The sequence below is a fragment of the Ixodes scapularis genome, unplaced genomic scaffold (assembly GCF_016920785.2).
Source record: "Ixodes scapularis isolate PalLabHiFi unplaced genomic scaffold, ASM1692078v2 PGA_scaffold12__126_contigs__length_90152505, whole genome shotgun sequence".
Lineage (NCBI taxonomy): Eukaryota > Metazoa > Arthropoda > Arachnida > Ixodida > Ixodidae > Ixodes > Ixodes scapularis.
In genome coordinates, this window is record NW_024609838.1 from 76641115 (window position 1) to 76654196 (window position 13082).

The window sequence follows — 13082 nt, forward strand, 5'->3', positions numbered from 1 at the left end:
AAAAAAAAAAAAAGAAAACGAAAATGGGAAGCCTTTACAAGTCACCCTTCTCCCTCACTGCTATCCTTAAGATAGAAATTGGAGCATTTTGGTCGGCAGCACAATAGAAGGAATACTTACACACTTGTTCTTCAGATGCTCTATTCTTTGCGCTTCCATTATTTCTCTGGGCAATCAGTCTCGACTCGTAACTATTACGGAACAATTTTCAAAATGTGCTACACAACAAAAATCCGGACAGTGGGTTCCCAAATGTCCAGCGGCGATTCAGTGGGTGTTATAAGAATGCTCCTTTAAACGGTCATTTAAACACCTGACAGTCTGGTCTACATAAGTAGTGTAGTAAGAAGTGTGTAGGCCAGACTGGCAGGTGTTCGAATGATCGTTTAAGGGAGCATTTTCATAACACTTACCGAGTCGTCACTGGACATTTGGGAATATACTGTCAGGATTGTGGTTTCGCAGCACATTTTGAAAATTGTTCCGTTATAGATAGGATTTGAGACCCACTGAAAAGAGAAATAGTGAAAGCACAAAGAATACAGCACCTGAAGGACAAGTGTGTAAGAAGTCTTTCTATAGCGCTGTCGACCAAATAGCTCCAATTTCTATCGAAACGATAGCGGTGAGAGAAAGTGATTAATTGTAAGGGTTTTCTTTTTTCGTTTCCTACTTTTTTATTTTGTCCTTTACTTTTCTTTTGTCTTGTTTTTAACTTTTTCCTTGTATTTTGTGCTATTAGTTCTGCACAGGGATGGGCAGTATTTCAAATACAAGTATTTGAAATACGTATTTCAAATACTTTGTGTATTTTGCATTTGTATATAATTACAAATTGGATAATGTATTTGACGTGTGTATTTAAATACTAATACGTGGGTATTTCAAATACAATTGTAATTAAATACAATTTTGTGGGTGAAAATACACATTGTTTTTATGCATGTGGTTGTAAGATATAGTCTCCATCCTTTATTCGGCCATGGGGCTTTTTGTTTTCTCCTCCAGCTTTATTTTAAAGGCACTGTCCAGAGCAGGAAAAAAACTACGTTCTGCACCGAATGCAGTGTTTCTCAATCAAGCAGAAGCGTTTAGGGACTTTGTGATTACGGTGCTAGTCCAGGGCAAGAATAGTGACGAAATCGAGGTTCACAGGCAGACTGGCTAAATAAGTACCTGTGACAACTTGTGATGCTTTCCAGCCTGATTTCCATCCATATTTTTGCCTGGAACATTCTAAATGCGCGGGTCGTCCATATTTTCGTAACTGGTGCGAGTTGCAACAATAAAACATTCTCCAGCTAGTGCTGTGCGTCGTGGTCGTCTCGGTTCTTTGTTGGTTTATTCCAAAATGTAATCGACAAAAAAAGCCGCTTGAAGCTCTGTACGTTTTTCACCTATTACTTCCAGGCTTATTAAATTTTTTTCTGATTATATTTCTATTACGCTACTAGAGCCTCGCACACCTCCCGAGTGTGCGATGCAAAATTAAAATGAGATACCCAGAAACCCTTTGTGCCCTGAAGTCGCTGACGCATATTTTGAGGAATGTATTTGGAAAAGTATTTGGACGGAACCAAATACATTTGGTTGCATTTGTATCTCGTATTTAAATGCTTTTTTGGAAATGTAATTAGATTTGTAACTAAATACATTTTTGACGAAGTATTTTGTATTTGTATTTCGATACATATTTGCTTGTATTTCGCCCATACCTGGTTCTGCATATCACAATCTAGAAACTAAATCCAGACGTCGAAGAGAGAATGAAGTAGTCGAATACACAAGAGTTGTAAATTCAGCGCGTGTGCTTGTCTTTCTGAGTATCTGGTGTGCAATTGTTTTCCTGCACTGTCACCGTGGAATATTAAAAAAAAATGAATAATGTCATTGGCAAATTTGTCTTGCCAAAGCCTGTCACACTTGTTCCAAACTCTGATCTCCACGAGATCACAATATCATTGTTTCTGTGGTAGCGGCACGGCAGACTCAAATTCTTGTTTTTCTTCAGCCTTTATAAGAAGACGCTGTGATCCGATTCTACTCATCTCTGGTGAACTAGATAGCAGCATATTTGCAGAGCTAGTATTCGGTTTTTGGAGTTTCATGGAAATATATTTCAGCCTTTTAGTTCTTTGTTATTTGGCATGTAAATTTACAGGCTTATCTAGACTGAAGGCAGCAAATATCTTGCCAGCACTCAAGGTACGCGTTTGAAGCATATTGCATTAACATAATTGACCCAACCTCTGATTTTTATTTGTCAGTGCCTATAGCGAATTGTGCATGCTAGGATTACTTTTGTTTGTTTGTTTCACATAATCTACAGCACATTTTTCACCTTTCTACTCAGTGCAGCCCTCGCCGAACAAACGCTAGCGTCGACAAGGCCGAGGTTCAGGTCCGTGGCAGTCTGCAAAGGTTGTTGATGGTAAGCTGCCTTACATATACAGCCGTGTAACAGCAGCTTGTCCTGGGTGACAATTTGAAATGCAGTTTTATGTTTCAGAAATTGCAATTTTCATGGGCATACTTGCAGTGTGAAACCTTACCAAGCCTGTTCTGAGCTTTCATCCTGTTGAGATTTCAATACAGCAATTTGTGCTGCACACACACTGGCTACTTCGGCCAGGTAGAGACTTGATCCATACGAAGGTAGACAGGTGATTATCAACTGTTCAGTGCTGTCCGTGGTGACGTTCTCTCCTTTTCAGACGACTTACCACAGTTGATTGGTAAGGCATTTAGAAAGGAGAGCAAGTCAGCTGCTGTATGATGCTCCCAGTACTGGGCAGTCGACGATTGCTTATTCACCTTCGTATAGATCACGACTATACTTCAAGCTCGGCAAGTGTGACACTTATCTGATTCAGCTTATCAGTGGTGTGCCGAGCGGTATGTGTAGAGCTAGTTGACTTGTGCACAGTCAGTGGCTGTGGGGTATAAAACAGACCCTACTGGGAACTTTAATGCAATCTTGTGTAGTCCCAGTGATGTTATGATTATGATTACACTACGTTTTATGGCGCGAAGAAAAAAAACGCGATGTAATCGGTTTTCTAGACTGCCTGTGCGACCTTGAAGCTTCATCTTTGTACGTTCTGCGCGGTGGTGAAATGCCCACTATTTGCAAAATTTAGAGAATCCATGAGCTATATGCTGCAAGGAGTGAAATCAGCATTCCGGCCGCATTCTCTCCTCTTCTGTCTACTTTGAAAATGCAGACGGATGCGAATTTTGGATGCTTTGAACTTAAAGGCCCCACATAAAGCACACGGCTTAATAGGCATAAATTATTGTGGAATGTTCGGAGATTTGGCTTTTAAATGTCATGGACAGAGGAAGCACAATGGTCGTGTAAAGTACGCCGAATTTGCAATGGTGCACTTTAAGGTTATACAGGGTATGTTCAGCGAAATCCGGGCCAAATTGTTTGTGCGAAAACTATACATCGCATAAAAAAAAGTCTTGTGTTGTTTTGGTCCTGAGTGTGGGGCCTATTTAGAAAAATTATTGCAAAACAATGTAGCTAATAACCTGTATGTGTGCTGAATATTGTTTTTTTTTTCTTCCAGTTATAACATACACGGAGGGTTTCTCCAAGGAGAAGAGGTGGGATTATGTAGAGAAGCTAGTGTTAGAACTCAGCCGCGAGGAACGAGCCGTACGCCATGTTTTGACAAAGCCAAACAGAAGATGACGATGTTTATTGGGATTGCGTAATGTACGATGGCTGTACAAGAAACACGAAAATTGAGTTTCGTCACACTCACCCACAATGACGTCGAGTCATTAGTAAATAGATTCCATGGGGTATCAAAGTTAAACGGGTCTCCTAATAATGGTACCATCAGGAAGACGCACCATAGCAGCTCGTATGTGCCCGTCTCGTCGAGTCAATGCTTCTACGACTTCTCCCGTCTTCCAAAGTTGTCGCGGTTGGAGATGTTGGTGGAAAAACACTAGAGTTCCTTTCTTCAGGGCAATGGAGGAAGTTGGCACCGTGAAAGGAGCAGATCGCCAGACTGGTCAATTATTCCCTCTTCCGTCTACGCCAAAAATGATCTGCCATCTTCTGACTGTAACGAACTTCCTGTTATATTGCCCCAGGGGGCGTTACAGAAGGGAGTGGTGGAAAACATAAAAACAAACAACAGGTAGTAAATGCAGAAATTGAAACAGAGAATGAAAAATGCAGACAACGCCGGTTATTAAGAAAGTACATAACACTCAATGGCGGATCTGAAAGTGAAATCGTCGGTAATTATTGCGATGGAGGCGGGCAGGTGGTTCCATTCGTTACTAGTCCTTGGGATAAATGAATCGAAAAACAAGTTAGTGCGAGAAAGTGGCACGCCTACTTTGTTATGGTGGTCCGAACGAGATGAGACGTATGATGGCTCTGAAAAAAGTTCAGTTTTGAGGTGCGGGTTATAATGATATATTTTATGAAATAGCGTGAGTCGCGATATTTTTCTGCGCAGAGAGAGGTTCGGAAGGTTCAAGGTTGCCTTCATAGAGGATACACTAGATGAACGGGAGTAGTTTGACAAGACAAAACGCGCGCTGCGATTCTGTATCGATTCTAAGTTATTAGTAAAAAATTCCAGGCATGGGTCCCACACCGAAGATGCGTACTCCAGTTTAGAGCGGACGAGAGTTTTGTAGAGGAGAAGTTTTAAAGATAATGGTGCCATAGAAAAGTTACGACGCAAATATCCAAGCATGCGGTTAGCGTTATTTACTATATGTTTAACATGCATTTGCCAAGACAGATTAGCTGTTATGTGAACCCCTAGGTATTTGTATGACGTTACTTGTTCAAGTGCACTGCCTGAAAGTTGATAATCGTGAATGTTGCCACAAACGGTCTGACGGGTAATCCTCATTGCTTTGCACTTGTTAGTATTTAGACGCATTTTCCAGATATCACACCAATTAGAGATTTTGCTAAGGTCAGACTGAAGCACATAGGAATCGGAACTAGTAGAAATGACTCGAAAAATGACGCAGTCGTCAACAAACAACTTGATGGATGAGTTGATAGAGTTAGGAAGGTCATTAATGTAGATGAGAAAGAGAAGAGGCCCAAGCACAGACCCTTGCGGCACACCTGAAGTGTCGAGGGACGAGGATGATTTGAAGTCGTTAGCAACTACAAATTGGGTTCTGTTAGACAAGAAACTTTCAATCCATGCGAGAATGTTAGGGTCAATATTTAATTGGCTTAATTTCAAACAGAGTAGCTTTCCCACCAGAAAGTGGGAAGGGGTGAGTGGTTCTTTTTCGGTGGCTTCGGTGTAGACGTTGTCAGAGGCCTTGTGTTAATTAGAGCCTCAATTTCAGTTCAGATGGCCGTCAGTTCTTCGAAGTTGCAGTAGCTGTTACCCAAAACATTCTTGAGCGAGGACTTTACCTACCGGACCATCCTCTCCCAGAACCCACCCCACAAGGCAGCTCTCTCAAATATAAACTTCCACTGTATCTGTCGATCAGCAAAGTAGGCTTATATCTCCTCTGGACGCAACGTTGTCCACAGTCTCTTCAGGTCCCTTGAAGCATGCTGAAACGTTTTTGCATTGTCAGAAAAGATGACTCGGCACACTTTTCCTTTTGACACAAATCGTCTGAACTTCCATCAGAAAATGGCGGGTGGAGATGTCGGTGACTAGCTTGAGGTGAATGGCACAGGTAACGGCACAGGTGAAAATGTATTTGAGCGGTCCCGCGAAGTTCACACCAGTCACCTCAAAGAGGGCGGCTTGGGTTACTCTGTCTCGAGGGAGTGGAGCAACTGGCTCGGTGGCCGCTCGGCTGTTGACACGGTCACCAGATCACACATTTCTTCAGTACCTTTTTTACCGTCTGTCTTTCTCGTACGACCCAGAACTGTTCCCGCAGTTCTGTCAGAGTCTCAAGGCGACCAGCGTGGAGAAGTCGTCGATGCGTGGCATTGGTCAAAAGCTCGGTAAAATGATAATTTGATGGAAGAATGATGGGATGCTTTGCATTGTCACACATGTCAGCGTTACTGAGGCGTCCTCCGACCCTCAGCACCCCGTCCTTGTCCAGGTATGCGTTTAAGTCCCGTAATGGAGAGTTGCTTTCCATGCGTGCTGAGCGTCGAACGCATTGGAGCTCTCTCTGGAACGCCTCCTGTTGAACTGGAGGATCAGACACGTTTGAGTTTGTGCTATTCCTTCGGTCGTCAAACAACGCTCGTAGTTTTGGCTGGGGTGTCTATACTTCGCGACAACTTTTCTTTTCAATGCAGTGGAAGGTACGTCCTTATTCCTTTCTCCCATTTTGAGTGTACGCAGGCTCTCCTCCTCCCCAATTTCCGGGGAGCGGAGGAGTGCCGGCGCACACTCAAAGTGGGAGAGGAGACGCGGGACGTACCTTCCACTGCATTGCCAAGAAAAGTTGTCGCTGTGTATAGAGTTAAGTATAAATCGTCGTTTCCAGGCAACAACTCAAACAAGCTTCGAAAAAGAACTGTGGTGCTACATAGGCAAAACCTGTTCTTTTTTTAGTGTTACGTTACGGACTCGAACTTGTTTCTTCTCATCATCTGCCGCGTTCATATCAACACCCGCTTATGCGTTGGCCAGGCAGCAGGTGGCTCCGTAAGCCATGGCGGTCCGTTCCACCATGCCGCGCTCGACTTGAATGCTTCGGGTGTCTCCCCTCTTGTGAGCAGATCGTAAGGATTTTCTTGTCCAGGTCAATGTTCCAAAGCTCTGGATCAGTCAGCTGTTGGATCTCTAATACTTGATTGGCCACAAAGGTCTTCCATTGTTGAGCAGAACCTCGCACCCAATGTAGTGCGATGGTTGAGTCTGTCCAGAGGTACCAGCTGGCGACTTGTGGGTTCAACGACCTAGTAAGGTAGTCCTTTAGCCGTGCCCCTATCACCATTCTCATCAATTCAAGTCTTGGGAGAGAAAATTTCTTTAGCGGCGCCACCCGGGTCGTGGACAAAACCAAAGTCACCCGCGTTGGTGCAGTCTGCGTGCGCAGGTTTGCCATAGCCTGATAAGCCTTGGGACTGGCATCTGTGGAGATGTGAACTTCGTTTCGATCATCCTCAGGAAGTTCAAGGCACCGTCGGGGTACCATTACTTTCGTTAAGTAGTGCAGTGCTGTGTGCCACTGCGTCCATCTTGTTTGAACCTTTTCAGGTAGTGGCGCGTCCCAGTCGACACCCAGTTCTCAGAGGGTTTGGAACATCACCTGGGCTGTCACGGTAACTGGGGAAAGGAGTCCTAATGGGTCATAAATGCGAGATGATGCCTGGAGAATGAATCGTTTCGTGTTGCAGTTCCGGTCTAGGAATTCCAATACTGGCCCCATGGAGAACGCGAGGCAGTCGCTGTCTTTGTCCCAGACAAGTCCTAACACTCGAGAGATGCTAGGGGTGGTATACTCTACTTGATCTAGAACAGGGGTGGCCAATTTGCGGCTCGGGAGCCGCATGCGGCTCTTCGCGTCTTAAATTGCGGCTTGTGGTTTCCTTCCCCAATATCCCCCTCCCCCCACTAACCCACCTCCCTCCCGATCACGCGAGCACTTTCTCAAAAAGAGAAATGGAACGCGTTTTATATCGACAGACAGTTTGCGGTTTGGTTGTCTTGTGTTACGGCTACCTTACATATACAGTTGGCCTGCTTTTAACTCGGATAGATTGAAAGTAGTTTGAGTTTCTGTTATTGCTCTGGACAAAAGTTTGCCCCCCTCCCCCCCTCCCCCCCCCCCCCCCCCCGCGGCTCTTGGAAGTTTCGTGGTTTTGTTTGCGGCTCTTAGACTGGGTCAGCCTGGCCTCCCCTGATCTAGAACAACACCCGGTTCCTTCCTCGCTGAATAGCTGCTGTAGCTCCGCAGAATTTTTGTTCCACTTTCGCATTGCCATTCCGGCTAGCTTCATGACATGTAATGTTTGTCGATAGAACTGTTCCGCCTCTTCCTCGGTGTTCGCTCCGGTGATACAATCATCGACGTAGAGTCTTTCGGCTAGTGATTTCGTTGTTTACGGATAGTCCTCTGTTATCGAAACGTGGTGACGTAGCGTGGCTGCGAGAAGGAAAGGGCTGCTGGTCGCTCCGAAAGGAACCTTCGCCACCCTCCAAACTTCTAGAGGAGGGTTCGGCTCTTGCTTCGTTGGCATTCGTTCGTACCAGAAAAATCGTAGAGCGTCACGATCTTCCAGTCTCAGTAATATCTGTAGAAATGCCTTCTCAATGTCTGCACTGAGGCCGATACGATGAATCCGAAAGTTCAGTAACACTTTCAGGAAGTCTGGATTCAGGTTTCGTCCTGGCTCTAGTGCATCATTCAGAGACAGACACCCTGGTTCTCTTGATGACACATCAAACACGACTCTGACCTTGGTCGAGATGCTGTCAGGTCGTAACACAGCACGGTGAGGCATGTAGTACACTCGGTTTTCTGCCTTGTCTGCACTCGGTGAAATTTTTTCTGCAAATCCTTGCTGGAGATACTGGCGAATTGTGTTATCATACTCAGTCAGCATCACATTGTCCTTAAGCAACTTCTTTGTGAGGCTCACCAAACGCTTCCTTGAAACTCCTTAATTGTCTGCCAGCTGAATGTTCAAGGCCACCTCGTACCGTCCGGTAGCTAGCTTGATGAATTATGTAAACGTTCTGACAACTTCATTCTCCTCTTCCTTTTGTGGGAGGTTAGTGTTTTATTCTGGCGGGGCGCTGAATGAAAGAGACATAGCCGCTGTGGACTAGCATTACAAAAGTGTTCCGGGCGTGGGCTCCGATCCCACTTCTGACACCATGTTTTATTCTGCGGGGCGCAGAATGAAAGAGACATAGCCGCTGTGAACTAGCAGGACAAAAGGGTTTATCTTACACTAAGGTCAGCAACGTATGTACAAAAATAACACCAACCAGTCCGCCATGCCAAGCCATGCACAAGCCCGCGAGAGTCTCACCGCGTGTGAACCACCTCGACGTCTTTTTCTTACGCGCGTGAACTCCGACATGCTATATCCAACAGTTAGGATTGGTGATGCCCATGCTTTCCAGCTCCCAAAATGACCGGAGCTCGGTAGACAATGTGCATGTGCTTCCACCCACATCGGCCTTCAGAACTGCCGCTGTAGAACAGGAGGCAGCCAAACTGCTGTGGGGAATCGGTCCTTGAAGTGTCCATCCAAAGTCTGTTTTGACAGTGACTAGAGCGCCTTGCACTTTTTGGACCTCACCAGAGACAAGAGTCCAATAGTAGTCAGCACCGATAAGAATGTCGATGCCATGTCTTGTTAACTGGGCTGGTGACAAGGTGACGTCTGCCAGCTCAGCTATCTGTACTTGGACTTCTTTCACTACACTCTCAGGTAGAAGATGATGATCGCAGCAGATCTGTGGTATCTCCGGAGCTTCTAGGCAGTGCTTCTTTTGGCTGTACTGGCTCCTTAGCCAGACTCGTATCCTTATGCGTTTTTCCTTTATGATGGTTCCTGCTCCTCCAGAAGGGTAGATAGTGATGTCTTCTTCGCCAACAACCTCGAGCCGCAGCTTACGTGAAAGTTCTTCCATCACAAAGGTTCGTTGGCTTCCTCCATCAAAAAGGATGCACGTGAGAGCTCTTTGCTTGTTCCCTTCTGCCCAGGCCTGAGCTGTTTGAAGTAGTACAGCAGGTGTTTTATCGCTCTTCCTGCAAGTCGAAGAGTGTAACTCTGCTGCGGTGTTCTTACTTTTTTTCCAGGATGGGTCACACATTTGAGTTATGTGCCTTCGCCCGCATGTTTCACACATGATTCTTTTGTTGCGACATTCTTTGGAGGTGTGTCCCTTGATCGAACAACGGAAACATCGTCCTGCTTCTGGAAATCTTCTCTTCTTTTCCTCCAGAGAAATTGATGTCTGACAATCTCATGTAGCGTGGTTCTTCGTGGCACGGAATGCGCAAGGTTCAGTCTGCTTGGAGCGACTAGTTGAAGAAAGAGAAGCGGCTGATACCTTGAGAGAGGCCTTTCCGTCTTCTGTTATCTTGGTATGGCTCATACTCTTGGCTTCTCGCTGACGAACTTGTTGAGCCTCTTCACGGCTCTCCACTTCGAGCTTTAGGAAGCGTTGTAGGCTCTGTATTTTGATACCTCCGTTTTCCTTGTCCGTAGGACGTCGACACTTGTGGTAGTCAATTACTAACTCTCCTGGCTGCATTCTCAGTAGCGCAGAGCAGGGCATAGCTCCGTAGGTGTCTCTCTTAACCGAGAGCGCGGTGAGAGCGACCATATTACGTTGCAAGTGGTCATACAGACGTCGCAGTCCACTCACCTCGCTCGAGTGTCGTACTGCTGGCAAATTAAGTAGTTGGGAGAGGTGTTCTCGAATGAGAACGTCAGTCCGAACGAAGCGCTCGCTGAGAAGCTCAACGACAGTGTCGTAGTTTTCTCTCGTTGCTTGAATGCCGGCTATCGCCGAGGCTGCCTTTCCCGGAAGCGCCGACCTCAGGTACAAGAACTTCTCAGCGTTAGAAAGGTTGTCGTTGTCATGTATGGCTTGCTAGTACTGTTCCAGGTTGCCAATCGGTGGCTGCACCGCCAAACCATTGAAGCTCCAGTTTCGGCAGCTCCACCTTAGAGGTTGCAATGTGTCCGTCGCCGTCGTTATGAATCCGCGTTGTACCGACATGGGGCCTCGCTCGTCGGAGTTCCTCTACCTCTTGTGCGATGGTGGCGATGCACGTGACGATCTTGTCGTCATATTCAATCGTGCGGGCGTAGTTTCGCTGAACGTCTCCGTCAGGTACCAGTGGTTCGATGGATGCGTTGACGTCGCTCAGCTGTATTCGCAACTCACTGAGCCTCACCGATAGTACGTTAAGGCTTCGCTCGTGTGAGTGGCTTGTGATAGCTGCGTCGATGTCGAAGATCAGCCTCGTTACTTGAGACCTCGGAGCTGTCCGGTTCTGCTTTAGTCGTTCCATGGCGTCTCTGGGTCTCGCGGCGTTGCTGCCATTGCGGCGTCACTAGGCCTTGTTCAGCGATCATGTCGGTACCATCGTTGGAGCTCGCTCTCTTGCGGCGTCCCTTGCGGCTCGTTCTGTTGCGGCGTCCCTAGGCCTCGTTGAGTGATAATGTCGGTAGCGTCGCTGGAGCTCGCTCTCTTGCGGCGTCCCTTGGCACGTTGAGTGATAACGTCGGTAGCGTCGCTGGGCCTCGCTCTCTTGCAGCGTCCCTTGGCGCGTTTCGTTGCGGGTGGATGCCCCGTCGTCATTCCGTCGTGACTATATCGTTGTCATCCCGTGTTTCGGCACAAAATGTTAGAACTCCGCCGCGAGGAATGAGCGATACGCCATGTTTTGACAAAATCAAACAGAAGATGACGATGTTTATTGGGATTGCGTAATGTGCGATGGCCGTACAAGAAAAAACGAAAATTTAGTTTCTTCAGCTAGTGCTTCTTTCTATGGGTACGAAGCTGTCCGAAGGTCAGAATCGAAAAAGCACTACCAAGTTCCGCCTGGTTCTGAGCAGTCACGATAATGAACACAGAAATCAGAAGAATAGTAATACGAAGGACTTACGCAGGCGGCCACACTTTTTGAGTTCGCAGCGACATTTAATTATGATCAGAAATATTCCTGCTTTGCTCAAGGTCCCCTAGTTTACACACCATATTGGTGATCTATAGCGCAGCAGGAATATTTTTCATCAGAATTAAACGTCACTGTTAACTGAACAAATCTGGCTGTCTGTGAAGTCCTTTGTGTTTTAGAGCGCAGCTCTTAGGGGCCCGTTCCCCGCTTGAGCGGCGTCGGCGTCGCCTTCGGTGTCGACGTCGGCGTCGGCGTAACGAAGGTCATCCCAAGGTCACGTGACCCCCTAAGGTCACCCCAAGGTGACGTGACCCCCCTGAGGTCACGTGACCACCCAAGGGTCACGTGACCCCCCGAGGTCACGTGATCACCCCCAGGGTCACGTGACCTCCCCGATGACGTCATCGTGACTGATGACGTCACCGGCATCCGCATCGTCATCGTCACTGATGACGTCATCAGTGACGTCACTGATGACATCATCGGCTTCATCACGTGACCCCACAAGGTCACGTGACCTAGGTCACTTCACCCCCCAGTACCCTTCCCTCCTCCTCCTCAAGAGCTGCGCTCTAATTCGGTGTTACAGGGAGTTGTAAACGTCTTTCACTTTTTTTATTCTTTTTACTTGTGTGTTCATTCTTTAATTTTTTCTTATGATTTAGTCCTTCGTGTTTTTTTTTCGTTACTTATGTGTTCATTATTTATTTATTTGTTTCTTTTATGAGATTCTAGTTAAAAATACGATGTCCTCGTCGTTTTCTAGTACGGGAATAGTGGAGACATTGTCGTGTTCAAGGAGCAGTAATGACCTTTTCATGTTGTGTTGCTTCCGGCGAAAATGGTGTCTCTGTGCGTGTGTGTGTGCTACGTGTTGGTCACAAGAGATGATTTGGAGACCGAACGGAAAAACAAGCTCAGCGAGGAACGACTGGGGGACTTTGAACATCGCACGATGCAAGGAAGAACTTCAACGACGAGGCTAGCAAGCAAGCCCATGTCAAAACTGCTGTGCTCGACCAGAGAGTTGAATCAGGACCGTGACTCTGTGAGTAGGAATCAACGACTTTGGAAATTTCGTAAAGTTTACAGCTTAATCGTAGCCTTCCGTTTGTTTTATTTTAATAGGTGTCTGTGTGCTATTACATTTTTATTTTATTTTAATGGTTGTCCGTGTGACATTACAATTTTTTTTTGAACGGAGAAGTGCTTGTTTGGAGTTTTGGTGCTTTTATGTATAAAACTTTTTTTGCAAACCATATTCTCAGTCTGCTCCCTCGACAACCAATCCGGCCAAAGGGCTGTGACTTTGCGACGTCGAATGATATGTTACAATGTTTCCTAACTAGCGATCGACGGCATACCATCTTTGTAGCATACATATTTGTCGGATTGATAGATTCCGAAAATGGCCAATAAAGATTGGTCAGTGGCCTATTCTGTAGACATATCTACGTAAACACACGTTTGGCAGAGTGGGATAGCAGTAAAATGTATATTTTGTGGAT

General features: G+C 46.1%; 1 pseudogene; it reads right to left on the reverse strand.

The window, feature by feature from the left end:
- Window positions 1–9014: 9014 nt before the first annotated feature.
- LOC120845886 lies at window positions 9015–11026 on the reverse strand (annotated as a pseudogene).
- Window positions 11027–13082: the final 2056 nt, after the last annotated feature.